Here is a 15,076-nt window from a genome sequence, read left to right on the forward strand (position 1 = left end):
CCAGGGCTGTGTGACCTTGGACTAATTACTTTTCTTTACAGCTTCTGGAATTATCAAACGAAGGTAGTGGGCTAGACAACAAATGAGGTCCTGGCAGGTCCTATGATTCATTGACTCCAGGGCTCTCCATTAGGGAGAGCTCCACTTTCCACCACCGTGAAATGAGGGCACCAAGTGGTACAGCGGATAGACTGCTCGGCCTGGAGTCAGAAGAGCTGAGTTCAAATACAGCCTCAGATACTCCCTAGCTGTATGTTCCTGGGCAAGTCACTTTCACTTCTGCTTGACTTGGTTTCCCCATCTGTAAAATAGGATAATAAATAGCACCACCCTCCCAGGGTTGTTGTGAGGATGAGATGAGATCATATTTATAAAAAAGCAGTTAGCAGAGTGTCTGGTCCATAGTAAATGCTATACAAATGTTAGGTATGAGGAGGAGCAGGCTGGAAGAGATCAGTGGGTCTCATTCAACAGTCTACACTTACCAGGCAAAAGATGAGGAGATAGCTAAATGGGCAAGGAACCTATTCATGAAATGATTCAGTATAAGATAGAAGCAACATGCCTTTTGTAGGCAATAAATAACTAATCATAAATATGTATATATAATCTATAAACTCTAATTTAAACATAAATGTGCACGTGACAACTGTGATAACTGACATACAGATTCATGGAAAAGAACTACTGGCTTCCTCCTGGGATTTTGGCATCACATATTTTCTCCACCGACATATCCATTTTCCCAATCGTAGATTAGCAGACAATTCTTGTGATATGGGGATGGAAGGATTCATTTGTTTGTGTTTTACCTTAAAAGGCAGCTTCATAGCAGAAGGATTGGGACTCAGCAGCCTAAACACTATTTAGTGAGCCGGTGTCACTATCATGGAAGGACTGTGGGCTTTAAGTCAAAAAGCCCCTGAATCTAAAGACAACCTCAGACACTTGATTGCTCTGTGACTCTGGGAGCAAGTCCCTTTATGTCTCAGAGTCCAAGTTTCCTGACCTACAAAAATGAGGATTCTAGACAGGCAGCGTGGTATTGTGTTTAGAGAATCAGCCTTGAAGGCAGGAAGGCCTGGGTTCAAGTCTTGCCTCTAACCTATACTGTCTACATGACCCTGGGCAAGTCATTTAACCTTTACTGTCCTTGGCAATTCTCTAAGATGGTAAGTGGCAGAGAAGGTGGCAGCCTGAAGTTAAGGAGTTTCCTCACCTAGGAGTCCCAATACTAATGAAAACCCAGATCTAGTCCCTGTCCCTGATACCCGTAGACCTTATGTCACTGGGTTGTTGTAAAGTTGACATGAGATAACATATGTAGAACACTGTCTCAGTGACCTTTAGCTCAATGATGTGGCCACAACACTGAACTCCTGAGGAGACACTAATGAAAAGGAAATATTTGCAGGAATCAGTCTTGAAGTGAGAAATCCAAAAGGCTCGGGTACCTCTTTGCCAGCAGGGTAAATAAGAAAAGAAGGAAAGAGATGCCAGAGAGAGGAAGATGCAGCAGACATGGTCCATGATGTCCGCTGCCAGACAGGAAGCTGCCCAATGAGAAAGGAGGCCCTTCTCTCCAGACATGACTCACAATGTAAATAACTGATCCATACACACAGAAGTTATTGGAAGCTGACAATGGATGCCTTTAATTGCAGTTCTTATGGTCGGTGAATTTAAAATAAAAGCTCCATTGCTCTCAAGATCACAGCTCTCAAGGTAGAAAGAACCTTGGAGACCATCTAAGCCAACCACCTCATCTGACAGATGTGGAAACTGAGGCTGAGGAGTATGAAGTGATTTGTCCGATTCACCAAGGAGATAAATGACACAGGGCAGAACTGAATGCAAGGCCCTCTGACTGGCGTTCTTTCCACTGCACCGCCTTGACCCCATACTGACATCTCATCAAGGTCAGCACCCCCTCCAAAGATGAGGAGCACAACCCTCCTGCCTGTCTCTTGTCCTTGTCCTCACATGAGTTCAGCACAGCAAGTCCACCCAACAGGCCGGGGACTGAGTCACTTTCACCAGGAATCGTGGGGATCCCAGATGGAGTCCAAGGGCTGCCACTGGCTGTCTACCCCTTGCACTCACCACAGAACCAGGCCCTCTTGTTTCTTGCTCAGATTCTTTTATTCTGGGCATTTTTCTTCCTTAGAGGTCACTGGATCCCTGACTCAGGATGAAATGCCCTCCTGACCAGATCAGACAATGATAGTCACAGGATCACAGATTTCAAGTTGGACCAGAGGCCACTGAAGCGAACTCCCTCACGCTTACCAGACATGGCTAGTAAGTGTCAGAAGCAGGGTTTGAATCTTGGTGTTTCTGTCCCCAAGACCATGCCATGCTGCCTTCCAGAGTTTCCAGGATTTCATATGACTGCTGGCCCCTATGCCTTTAAATGGGCGAACTGGGCAGATTACCCATCACGCCACGGATCATGCATCCAATAACCCTCTAGGGAAGTCTGCATGGCCTTCCCTCCCCAGGAGCAGACACTTTTCCTAATCTTATTTCTTGTTATTTCAACATCACTTTTCACAAAGGACTCATTTTTATTTTGACAGATTATTTCTGCTAATGATATCTATTAGTCATAGTCAGCTTCCGACCAACTGTTCTATTAGGACAGCAGGCAGATTTAATTTAAATAAATGCATGCAGCCCACACTACAGGCTCCCTCTGATGCCTCCTCATGATGGGGTAGCCACCCCATCAGCACCAGAGTATAAGCTCTGGCAGATCTAAGTTCAGAAGACTTCAAGGACAGGCCTGTCACATGTTGCTACCCAAGGACCAGCCCAGACAGATCCTAAATGCTCAGAACCAGCTGGGGATTTTGTTTTTTGGTTGAAAGTCACTCATGAAGTCATGTAAGCTAAATTTTAAGAGGGGCTATAATTTATCTAAAGAAGAATGTCTCCACAGATGAAACCACAGAACTCTGTGAATTACTGAAGGATAAAAACATAGCCCTAGTCCACAATTATGTAAATTGAAAATCCTTCAGTATGGTGATAGATTCATGATCCATAGTCAATTAATTAATAGTCAGAATACTCATCATGAGCCAGGAGGGACTGCAGAGGTCATCTGGTCCAATCCTCTCATTTTAGAGATGAGGAAACCAAGACCTGGAATGTGAATAGGACTTGCCTAGATGAGCAAAGGGCTTGACCCATAGTAAATACTTGATAAATGCTTTCTTTCCCTCCCTCTCCTCCCTCCCCCTCCTCCTCTTTCTCCTTCTGTCCTCTTCTCCTTCTGTTCTTCTCCCTTCCTCCTTCTCCCTCTCTTTCTTTCCCTCCCTCTCTCTCCCTCTTCTTCTCTTCTTTCTTCTCTCCTCTTCTCCTTTTTCCTTCTCCCTTCCTCCTTCTCCCTCTCTTTCTTTCCTGTTGCTATTCTTTCCAGCCACGAAGGTCACAGCCCATCCACTCCCTCTCCCCCTTCTGTGTGTGTGTCTGTGAGACTTCTCTCTGTGACCTCTCTGCAGGACATCCTCTCAACAATCTCGAGACCCTCTTCATGTTTAGGATGGGACCCCTTTTGCTTGCTTCTCCATTTTTCTACATGACCAGCCCACTTCCTCTGCAGTGATATATGTCACGGGTGATAAGTTACCACTGCTTCTCCTGTGGACTTCTCATTGGGAGGCTGTGGTATTCCATGACTCATACCCATTTGTGAATTACTTTGCAAACCTTAAAGTACTATGTATGTGTAATTATTATTGTTAAATGAGAATTTATATATGATATTTAGTGTATGTTACAGGATAATACATTAATAGTAGTATGTGACATTATTATAAGTGACACATCAACATCTGAAAGTTACTCAGCCTGCTCTCCTCCTGTTCAGTCCTGCCTTAATCTATCCACAGGACCTGCCCAAGGGAAATGCAGTGATGAAGCAATTGCATGTCATGGTCTGAACAAGACGCATTTTGCTCTTATGTGGTACCACAGGTGTCAGGAAGACCTGAGTTCAAATTCTGCCTCAGACGCTTGCTGGCTGAGTCATATAACACTTGGCAAGTCATGTAATCACTGTTTGTCTCAGTTTTCTCCTGCGTGAAAAGGGAATAATTCTAGGACTTAACTCACAGTATTATTGTAGAGATCCAATGAAATAACATGTAGAGTGCTTTGAAAACTTCCAAAGGCTATATATATGTTAGCTCTTACTGTTACCGTCATCATTCCATCTACTTGGACTTTCCTATATGTATTGCTGATTAAGGCCAACTCTTCTGAGCCTAAAAAAATGAAAAATTCAAAAGAACTGAAATTAGAAAGGAAAAATAAGAAAGGTCCGTGTGTCATCTGTGATGATAGCGTCAACCCTTTTCTTTCTGTTATCTGCCTTACATGCTAACAGAGACAAAAAATCAGGATGGTCTCTCTGCCTCCTGAGGGGAATGAGTGAGGCTCCATACTCTAACCTAGGGGTGGGGAACCTGTGGCCTCAAAGCCACACGTGGCCCTCTAGGTCCTCAAGTGCAGCCCTTTGGCTGAATCCAAGCTTCACAGAACGAATCCCCTTAAGAAAAGGATTTGTTCTGTAAAACTTGAACTCAACCAAAGGCCACACCCAAGCACAGCCCTTCGGAACCCTGACACTATGTACGCAGAATGTGACAGGCACACAGGTAGTACTCAAGAAAGACATATTAAGTCATTGATTCGACTCTCAGAAAGAAAAGCATAAATGGAGAAAATGTTAAAAGGTCCTTCGGAACAGTCAGGCAGTATCTTGTAAGGCTCTGGTCCTAATGCATGCCAGTGATCCAAGATGTCCCCAGGGTGGGCATACCTCCAAAGAACATTGGTCTGGAATCAGACAAATTGGCTCCAAATCCTGCCTTTGATACATACTGCCTGTGTGACCTTGGGTAAGTTACTCCCTGGCCTCAGTTTCTCCAAATGCCAAATGAGGAGATGAAAGTAGATAACCTGTGATGTCTCTATCAACTCCCAAACTCCTAAGAATTGGGAGATTGTCTTGAGAGATGTGGTCACCAAAAAAACTGATCCTTCTGCTGCTGTCTGGCAATGATACTCCGAATGCAGCCGTGCGAGTTCTCAAGTAGCAGACACACCATCCTTCGCTAGGCCCACACTCAAACTTGCCAGAGCTTTGCCCTCTGCCATCAGAACCTTAAAGGACCCGGGATTATCTACAAAGATCAATGAGGCATCCAAAGAAAATTTTAGGAAGGAAAGTCTAATCATCATCTAAAATACCCCAAAGAAGCAACAGAGTGAAAGACAATAATCGTTTCATTGGATTATTTCTGAGAGTTCTCAGAAAGTTAACTTCTGAGCCATCAGCAAGTGCCCCAGACCCTACAGACAAAGCCTCTCCAGTCAGAGTGAGGCACAAGATGGCAGCCCACAGATGGCCCTTCTACACCCTACCTGAGAGCATTCTTAGCCCCTGCCTTTGGACTGACTTAGTTTCTATTTCTATGGGAACAGGACAGAAAGAAAGGCAGAGTCAGCCAGCATGGAAACAAATCCTTAGCAGGCATCCTCTAATTTTATTTCCATGGAAACAGGAGACAGATCAGGGAAAATAAAGGAGCATTTTAAAACCACATCATCCTTGTTTAAAAAAAAAAAACTTCTCTTGACTAATTTCCTACCGATTCTACATACCTGCTCACGGAAGCAGAATTTGAGAAAGAATGCCACCAATTAACTGTAAAAACTAAAATCTTTATTTGAATCTAATAGTAATAGCAAAGAATAAATAATACACATCAAGCCACAATGGAAAACAGTCAGAAAAGGAAATTAAAAGACAGGCATGGTGGCAAAGGAAGGAAAAGCAGGAGATTATTCTTTACCCAAAATTTAGCATTTATTTTATGCTCTTCACTTCTAAACTGCCCCTTGAATGTTGCAAAGAGTATTGTTTCAATATAATACACATTTACAGAAAGACTGTAGAGAGACCAAACTGAGCCAAATCATCTCAACAGCATTTCGGGATGAAACCTGAATGGGCACGATGAACAGATAAAAAATGGAAAAGATCTGTCAAAAGCTATCAAATATTGAAGTATTTGTTTTTTGTCAAAGAGAGCTAAGTTATTTCTTGATATCTACTTTATCACTGTTTCAACAATCCGGCTAGCAGCTTCTGTGGGGGTGTAAGATCCACCCACAGCTGGCACCCAGATAGCTGCCAACAGCACAGGTTCTTTTGATCTGCTTAACTAAGGAAAGCAAGGTTAAGGGGTTGGCAAGCTTACTTTAATTCAGCACACAAATACCATTCACTTAGTTCAGGGGAAAAAGCCAGCACACTGAACTTCAGAGCAAAATACAAACAAATTACAAACATCAACAGACAGACTCAATACAGATTCATAGTTACCAACATCTAGGTTCAGCCCAGGAGCTCAGAACAAGGGCTGGCCCAGAGTCACACGCGCCACCACTGCTGCGCCAAAGAGCTCCAAGGAACAGACAGCCAACCCCTGGTTTTTATATCTTTTTCAGCGTCAGGGGTGAGTCACACATGCGACTCACCCACGTGACCTAGAATTGTCACAAAGAGGTGGACTTAAACCCACGTGGTCTAAAAGCCTCTGCTGTCCCAGACATGTAAACTAGGCCCTCCCAGGAGTTAGCCCCACCTTGGGCCCCACCTTAGTTGCCAAACCACACCCACTAAGGTTTTACACCTAATAGGGGTTTGGGCCTGGGGCTTAGCACCTAGTAAGGCTCAATGAATTACTCAAAGAGAACAAAAGCCAAACTATTCAAGGGCACTCGTTGAACTAAGTGCTAAGGAGCCCATTTTTGCTTACCAACACAATCACCACTATGATGCTTACTTAACAAACAACCTCAGACCAAGCTGAATTCCTAGGTTCGTTCCATCCATGATCAATAAAGGGGTCAAGAGTTGGGATAGAAAGAACACTCTATAGTGCCTGACTACAGCTTTCCACAAGCTCAACCCATTTAAATCCAAAGATGCCTCCAAACTTCTACAAATCATAAACCTCTAACCAAATGTAAATTATGTTGTTTTTGTTTTTGTTTTCAATTGTCTTAAAGGCTCCTAGTAGGAATATCCAAGAATGTGGTAGAATGGGCAGTGAACCCAATCCTTTGTTATAAGAAGTAAAAAGAACCAAGAATCTCATGCTCAATTATGCTGTTTTTAGGTGTACAGTTATATGCTATAAGTTGCTTGTTTCATTTCTGGGTTTGTTTCTGTTTTTAGGAAATCTGTCATTTCATTAGTATAGGGAATTCTTGGGGAGGAAATTGCATCTACCAATGCCCCTCAGCACCTATTTTCCTCAGTCAAAGAACTGCCTGGGGACACCTAGAGGTTAAGTGAATTAGCCACCGTTCCACAGCAAGAATTCATCAGGACTCAGTATTGCTCACTCCAAAGCCAAGCCTTAGTTGCTTGCCTCAGAGAATAGCATGGGGCAGGGATGGAGTGCAGAGCCTGGTACGACTAAGATTTGGTTCAAATCCTACCTCCAGTGACTTGTGCCCAGGTAACCCTGGGCAAGTCACCTCTCTAAGCCTCTCTTTCCTCTTCTGGGGAGAAGGATGTTGGACTCAGTCTTCAAAGGCCCTTCCAGCTTCAACGCTATCATCCTATGACCTTGTGAAATGCCATGACACTATCTATGCTCTAGCTGCCACAGTGAGTCTGTTTGCTCTCTGACTGGTCCACCTTAGGTACTGCTCACCCACCTCCACCAGGAATGCTTGCAATGAATCCTTGACTCTGCTTTCTGGACACCCACAACTACCTTCACAATCTCTCAACTCTCATTCTCTCTCATCCCCATAACAGTGCCACTCAACACTTTGGGACCACCTACCAGAAGAGCTTAAGATAGTAGTCCAGCCTGCTTCCTCCCCAAGACAACATGGTACTCACTGCCCACTCTCCAGTGTATTCTTCACAAAGACTGTTAGAAACCTTCTCCCATCTCTCATATCATCTTCTTCTCCCCCTCCTCTGTCTGAGGTTGGGGTCAGAGTCTTGGTGTCTTTCTCTCTCTCTCTCTCTCTCTCTCTCTCTCTCTCTCTCTCTCTCTCTCTCTCTCTCCTGCTTGTTCCTGCTCAGTCTCCTTTCTTTGTTCCTCATCTATGTCCTGGCCCTGAACAACAGGTACACCCCAAAGTTCTACCCAGGGATTTCTTCTCTTTTCTCTCTATACTTTCTCTTTCAGTCATCTTATGAACTCTCATGGATTGAATTGTCTCTGTTTAGATGCCTCTCAGATCTATATATGCAGACTGAATTTTTCTCCTGACTTCCAGTCCCAGTGAGTCAATCAAGAAGTACCTAGTAAGTACCTACTATGGCACGGTACCAAGCACCAAGTCCTACCGACACAACTGCTCATTGCCTAGTTCAAACTGGATGTACTGGACACATCTCAAACTACACATGTCCAAAACAGAATTCAGCATCTCTCCCACTAAAGCCACCCCTCTTCCAAACTTCCATATGTCTGTCGGAAGCATCGCCATCTTTCTAGTCACCCAGGTTTGCAGCTTCAGAGTTATCCTTGACATTGTCATCATCATCATCTTCTTCATCATCATCATCACCATCATGTAACCCAGTCTTTGAGCATGCTCAGTTTGCCTAACGTGGAGCCTACTGGGCCCTTAGCACATGGAGTAGCTTCCTCCGATTGGCTGCCTGCATCTTAAAAGTAAGACCAAGCTAGGCGGTCTCCTCCCACCATCTTCCCCCTGTGCTCTTAGCTGCTGCTTTCTCTTTTATTCCAGCTCCAAGAAATGAACCTGAGACTGTTTACTTCTGCTTTGGGCTGTCTATTCTTGTTTTCAGGCATCACAGGTGATCCTCACAGGGTTCAATCCATGGAAACCTTGGAGCCATGGTGGCAGGTGGAGCAGGGTAGCAAAACACCCGGACTAGGAAGCCCAAAGCAGCCAGAAGTACCCAAGTCAGTCAAAGAGGGCTCTCACCAACTCTGCCCAGCCGTCCCACATTGGTGGCATTCACCCCCCCTCCAATAAGAAAAGTCCCATATCAATGGGCTTTGGGACAGAGGTGACCACAAGAACAATAAGAACAATAAACAGATGCAGGTATATAGTATTGTAAGGAGAGCAAAGTTCTTCAATCCCCAGTTCAAACAGCATCTCATTTGTTTATTTTTTGGTGAGGCAATTGGGGTCAAGTGATTTGCCCAGGGTCACACAACCTTGTATTTACATGGTACATGCTTTGAATTATAGTTTTATATGTTATCTTCCTTGATAGAATTTAAGGTCCTTCAGGACAGAGACTATTTAATACTTGCATTTAATACTATTTAATACTTTGTACAGCATATACAAATATGATCTATTTGTATATATATATATATATATATATACATATATACGTGCATACCAGTATATGCAGCACCTAGCACAGTGCCCAATATGCAATTGATACTTAATAAATGCTTTTTGATTGAATGATCACTCCTTATTATTTAAATAAATATGACTACTGTACTGGCAGGAATTCTGATGACAATAATAATAGCTACAATTTAGATAGCACAGTAAAGCTCTCACGGTAAGTCTTAACACAGACTGTCACATTTGATCCTCCTAAAAACTCCAAGACTTAGGTGCTACCGCCCTCCTCATTTTACAGTTGACAAAATTGAGGTTAAGTGACTTGCCTAAACTCACCCAGCTAATAAATGTCTAGAGCAAGATTTAGCCTAAGGTCTCCTTGATTCCAAGACCAGAGTTTTATCTACCTGGCTGCCCTTAAATAGAGATTTATAACGTGAATTGATTTCTTGGATGATGATAAAGACCATAAAAATCAGAATTTAGAGATGAGACAATTTGTTCTGAACAGAAAAAGCAGAATTTGTTCAGAAGCATCACAACTGTGCAAGCCAGAGAGAAAAAATAATTACAGTATATCCCCATGTTTGTCCATTAAAAAAATGAGAAGGAAAGAAAAAGAAAGGAAATTAATATTCATGGACAAAACCCCAGCGTATTGTACACCGTAGGTGATGAATAAACAATTGTCAGGAAAAAAACCTATTGGAAGAAAGGTTAGAAAACAAGAATAAGCAATGTAGGACACAGATTTCAAAAAAGCAAAAAGCCATATAATATTTTAAAATATAGAAATCTCAAAAATAATTAAAAACACGTTCAAGCAAAGATTTTAAATGACTTTGTAATAAAAGTGGAAATAGGCAAAGTGGGAGTGAATGGGATGTGTCAAAGAAAAATCTTTTCTATTTGGTATCAAGACATCAACAACAATGAGTTCCACAAATTAAATAAAGTCTGGCAAAAATGCAAAAATACATAAAGTCTAAATATTTGCTGAATGGAGGCATTAGGAGACATTAGGGACAAATCAAAGACACAGCTCGGGGATGACCCAATGTGAACATAACTCAGAATAAAAACATTACACAATATGAATCATTACAGTTTCTAAAGAAAACAAGGGAAGGAGGGAGAGATAATAAGACAGTTCCTGGAAAATGGAAGGATAGGAAGGCAGTCACAAGGGAACCCACCCCCTCAATATCTCTCCTCCAAAACTGCAAGAGAAATTACAGAATGAAACAAAACTGCCAGAAATGCTCAAAAGAGAAATGAGCAGACAAAAGAAAGCTCACAGATCACAGAGGACCCCATCCCACCCCCAAAAAATCAAAAAGAGAAACAAGCTGAAACAACACTAATGTAAACATCGGGGAGGAAGTTTGATTTTTTCAACCCACAACAAAATGAAAGAAAAATATCAAGAGATGAAATGTTGACCATAAACTCATTTAAGGCAGAGGCCATGTTTTAGCTTTCTCTTTATATCATCAGTAGCTAAGTAACTTGTACACAGACACTTAATAAAAATGCTTGTAAATTCAATGTTGAAATAATGAAACAGCTAGGTGCAACTAAGGATTCTGAGGACAGGGTGATGGTAAAATGAAAGTTTAAGAGTATTTGTGGAAAATTTAAATGAGACTATTGATTGGATGAAAAGTAGAATTATTTATTGGAGGACAGAATGGTGTAACAAATAGTAGAAGCAGTAAAATAAGGCCAATGTAGAAAGAAAACAAAAGATACATATCTGGAGAAAAATCAAGGAGAGAAAAATATAAGAATTATTTGGCTTTCCCAAAAGTGTAGAGAAAAGAGTGATTATTTCAGGAAAGTATAACAAAAGTTTCCAGAAATGGTGAAAAATGGGGACAGACTGCGAATATACAGAATTCAGAAAAGGTTAACAAAAGTAAACCCAGTGATCAATTCATCTAGCTGCCTCTCTTGCGAGCAGACTAGAACATGTAAACAAAAAAAACTCAGTTTTTGTATTAGAAGGGAACTCAGTGATCACCTAATCCAACACATAACTAGAGGAATACCCACCAAAACATTCCTGACAAGAACAGGTCCAAAGTCTGCTTCAAAAGCTCTAAGGAAAGGAACATCTTCCAGAGGATCCCACTCCACATGAGAAAAGGAATAAAACAAATGCCAGAAGTTCTTGGACAAATATATGGTGGACAAATCAATGAAATCACAGATCCATTTAAGTATTATTTTGGGGGAAAAAGAACAGGGAAATTGAAGTGGAGAGGTAGGGCAGGGAGAAGAGCTAGGATCATGGTGAGTAAACAGTTTTCACAAAACTTATAGAATTAATTATGTAATATGTGTGTCTGTATGTGTGCATGAATACATGTATTTATGATAAATTTGGGAAAGAACTATTATTAACAAAATAAGGAAGACTGTATTCCCTTTTAAAAATTAATTATTTAACAAAGAATAATAGAGGTTAAATTGAATTTAGTCATTATAACTTTAAATTAAAATGAATTTAATTCTTCCATTAAAAAGGTTGAAAACGTTCAAAATAAAATGATTCAATAATATTGCCCACAGCAAACTGATCTAATGATAAAAGTTGTATGCAGATTTAAGAGGAAAGGATGGCTTCGAATACACTATGTTTCAGCTAAATTACAGAACATACCAAGTTGCAGTGATGAAATCTGACAAAGCTGAATTTCAATAAGAAAATGTTAAAAGAGCTAATCAAGATGTCATGCTAAAAGGTACAGCTGACAAAGAGAAAATGTCATGGTTAAGTATTTGCAAATGTAATGGTTATAGCAATTAAATTTATAAAGGAAAAGTAATGGAATTACAAAAGGAATTAAATATAAAATCAGTAAGAATGGGAGACTTCAATACTACATTAACAGATTTTGACAAATATAACAAATTTATAAACAAGATAGAATAGAGCACTGAAGAAAATGGATTTGATAATCATGTGTAGAGACTGAATGATAAAGGCAGAATTCATATGAACATTCACAAAAATGCTCCTATTCTCAGGCACAAACATTACAGATAAATTCAGAAAGGCAGAATTCTTAAACACTACATTTATGGATCATGATGCAGCAAGAATTTTAATCAACAAGGAAAATATGATCAAGATATAGATCTCTCTGGAGTAATATTACTGGTTGAGCAATGACTGTGTCAGAGAACAATTCATAGTAAGGAATAACACAGTATTTGCAAGATAACAACAATAAAAATACAGCATATCAAAATTTATGGGTTGCAGCCATAGAAGTATTCAAAAGCAAATTTATATCCTGGAACACACATAACCAAGAGAGAAAAAGAAAATTATTGAATTGAGTTTGCAATCGAAGAAATTTAAAAGGAATAGATTAGTATATCAAGAGAAAGAATGAAGATGGAAATTAAATAAATTAAATAAAAATTAATAAAATAATTTTTCAAGTAATTAAGTTAGTAAATAAAACAAAGGACTATTTTAAAAGGCTTCTGAAGTTGCGAGAGGAGTAATGTGGTATATAAATAAAGAAGACTTGGGTTCAGGTTCAGTCTCTGATGCATTCATGACCCTGGGAAAGTCACCAAATTCTCAGTGCCGCAGGCAAGTCTCTAAGAAGAGTAGTTGCAGATAAGGTTGGAAAAAGTTTCCAGACTGAGAATTCTCCACACCGATTAAATTATAAGTCCAGATCAACATACCGTGCCCTCCCCCGCCAAAAAAGAGTAGGAAAATTAATCAAAGGGAATAGAGATTAGAATTAAATTATGAAAAAAAATTAGAGACAAGCACAGAAGAAATAAACCATGAGACTATTCCACACAGTGACATGCCAACAGAACTGAGCAGGTGAAATATCTGTATAGTATTTGTTAAAATGCCCAAATTGCAAAAAAGGAACTAGATAACCCAAAAAGATCAATCTCAGATGACTCTTTCAATTAATTAGCCATCATCTTAAAAAAAGGTTTAAAGACCAAAGATATTGTCAAGTATGAATAATATTAGATACCGACAAAACAAATACCAATAGCTCATAAACTGTTTGCAAAATAAGATACCTAATTTTTTTTCAGTAACCAAATATGTCTTCTGATCCCTAAGCCCAGAAAATATAGGAGATAAAAACAAACTTATAGGCCAAATTTCATTAATGAATACAATTACATTACATGAGATACTGACAAACAGAATCAATATCAATTTATCAAATAAATTTTAATTTCAATGACATGCTATCTATAGCAAGCTTGACAAAATACAAGAATATTTTAAATTAAAATAATAAATATCAATAAGATTTCATATCAATATGTAAATGATAAAAAGGTCTTGATATAAGAATCAATGATGTAAATTTTTTAAAAAGCACCAAATAACATGGGAAAGGAAGTATTTTTCCAAATCCTGGTAACAAGTATATTATGAAACCAGGGGTTGGCACAATATGTAATGAAGAAATATTTCAGACTTGCCTGGTAAATTCACTCTCACTATTATGATTCAAAATAATTTTAGAAATGTTATTTAAAGCAATTGGGCAAAAATAAAGAAATAAAGGGTATAAAGAATTGGTTCAGGTATGATAAATGTCATTTGTAAATGCCATGATAGTTTATTTAGCAGACCTGGGCCACTCAGAAAAAAAATGATTCAAGATAATAAATGGAAGATAATCCCACCAAAACCACCAGCACTTCTGTACATCCCTAACAAAACTCAAGAAACAAGCAGAAAGAGAAATACTGTGACAACATTCAACCACCAAAGGGATTTTCCTAAAGTTCACATCCAGCTACGTCAACTCTCTAATCAATAAACTCCACTGGCTCCCTATCTTCTCTAGAACCAAATACAAAATTCTCTGTTTGGCATTCACAGCCTTTCATAACTAGCCCCCTACTCCCTTTCCAGTCTTCTTACACCCTACTCCCCTACATGTGCTCTTTGATCCAGTGACTCAGGCCTCCTGACTGTTCCACAATAAGACCCCATTTGGGGTTTTCTAGGCAGAGATAATGGAGTACTTGGCCGTTGCCTTCTTCAGCTCATTTTACAGATGAGAAAACTGAGGCAAATAGGGTTAAGTGACTTGTCCAGGGTCACACAGCTAGTAAGTGTCAGGCTGGATTTGAACTCATGCCTCTGGGCATTTTCTCTGGCTATTCCCCATGCCTAGAATGCTTTCCCTCTTCATCTTTGCCTACTGATCACCCTGACTTTTTTTAAGTCCCAACTAAAATTCCATCTTCTAGGAAGCCTTCCCCAACCCCTCTTAATTACAGTGCCCCCCCCCAATTATTTCTGTTTATCCTATAATGACAGAGCAGATCAAATGCTTGAGTATGGTCCTCCTAAGAGACCCACAAAACATATACAAGGAAAAAAAAAAACAATAGACGTCCTCCAGGACCTTCCATTCTGCTAGGGAGATGGCTGGTGCAACATCCCAAATTCCTCTCAGACTAGAACACCTAGTTTTCCTTTACCAAGATTCATCATTCCCAATGTTTACTCAACAGCTTCTCTCATGATGAGCGAGACCCTGCCTCAGAGCCAGGAGAAAGTGGGTGTTTCATCACCACCTTGGACCAGTCTTCACTGCAGCTGATAGCCTGTGCTTGCCGTGGTATAGAGCAGATGTAAGTTCAAACACACACACACAGACACACACAGACACACACACAT

This window comes from Trichosurus vulpecula, chromosome 9, assembly GCF_011100635.1.
Source record: "Trichosurus vulpecula isolate mTriVul1 chromosome 9, mTriVul1.pri, whole genome shotgun sequence".
In the NCBI taxonomy this organism is placed as follows: Eukaryota; Metazoa; Chordata; class Mammalia; order Diprotodontia; family Phalangeridae; genus Trichosurus; species Trichosurus vulpecula.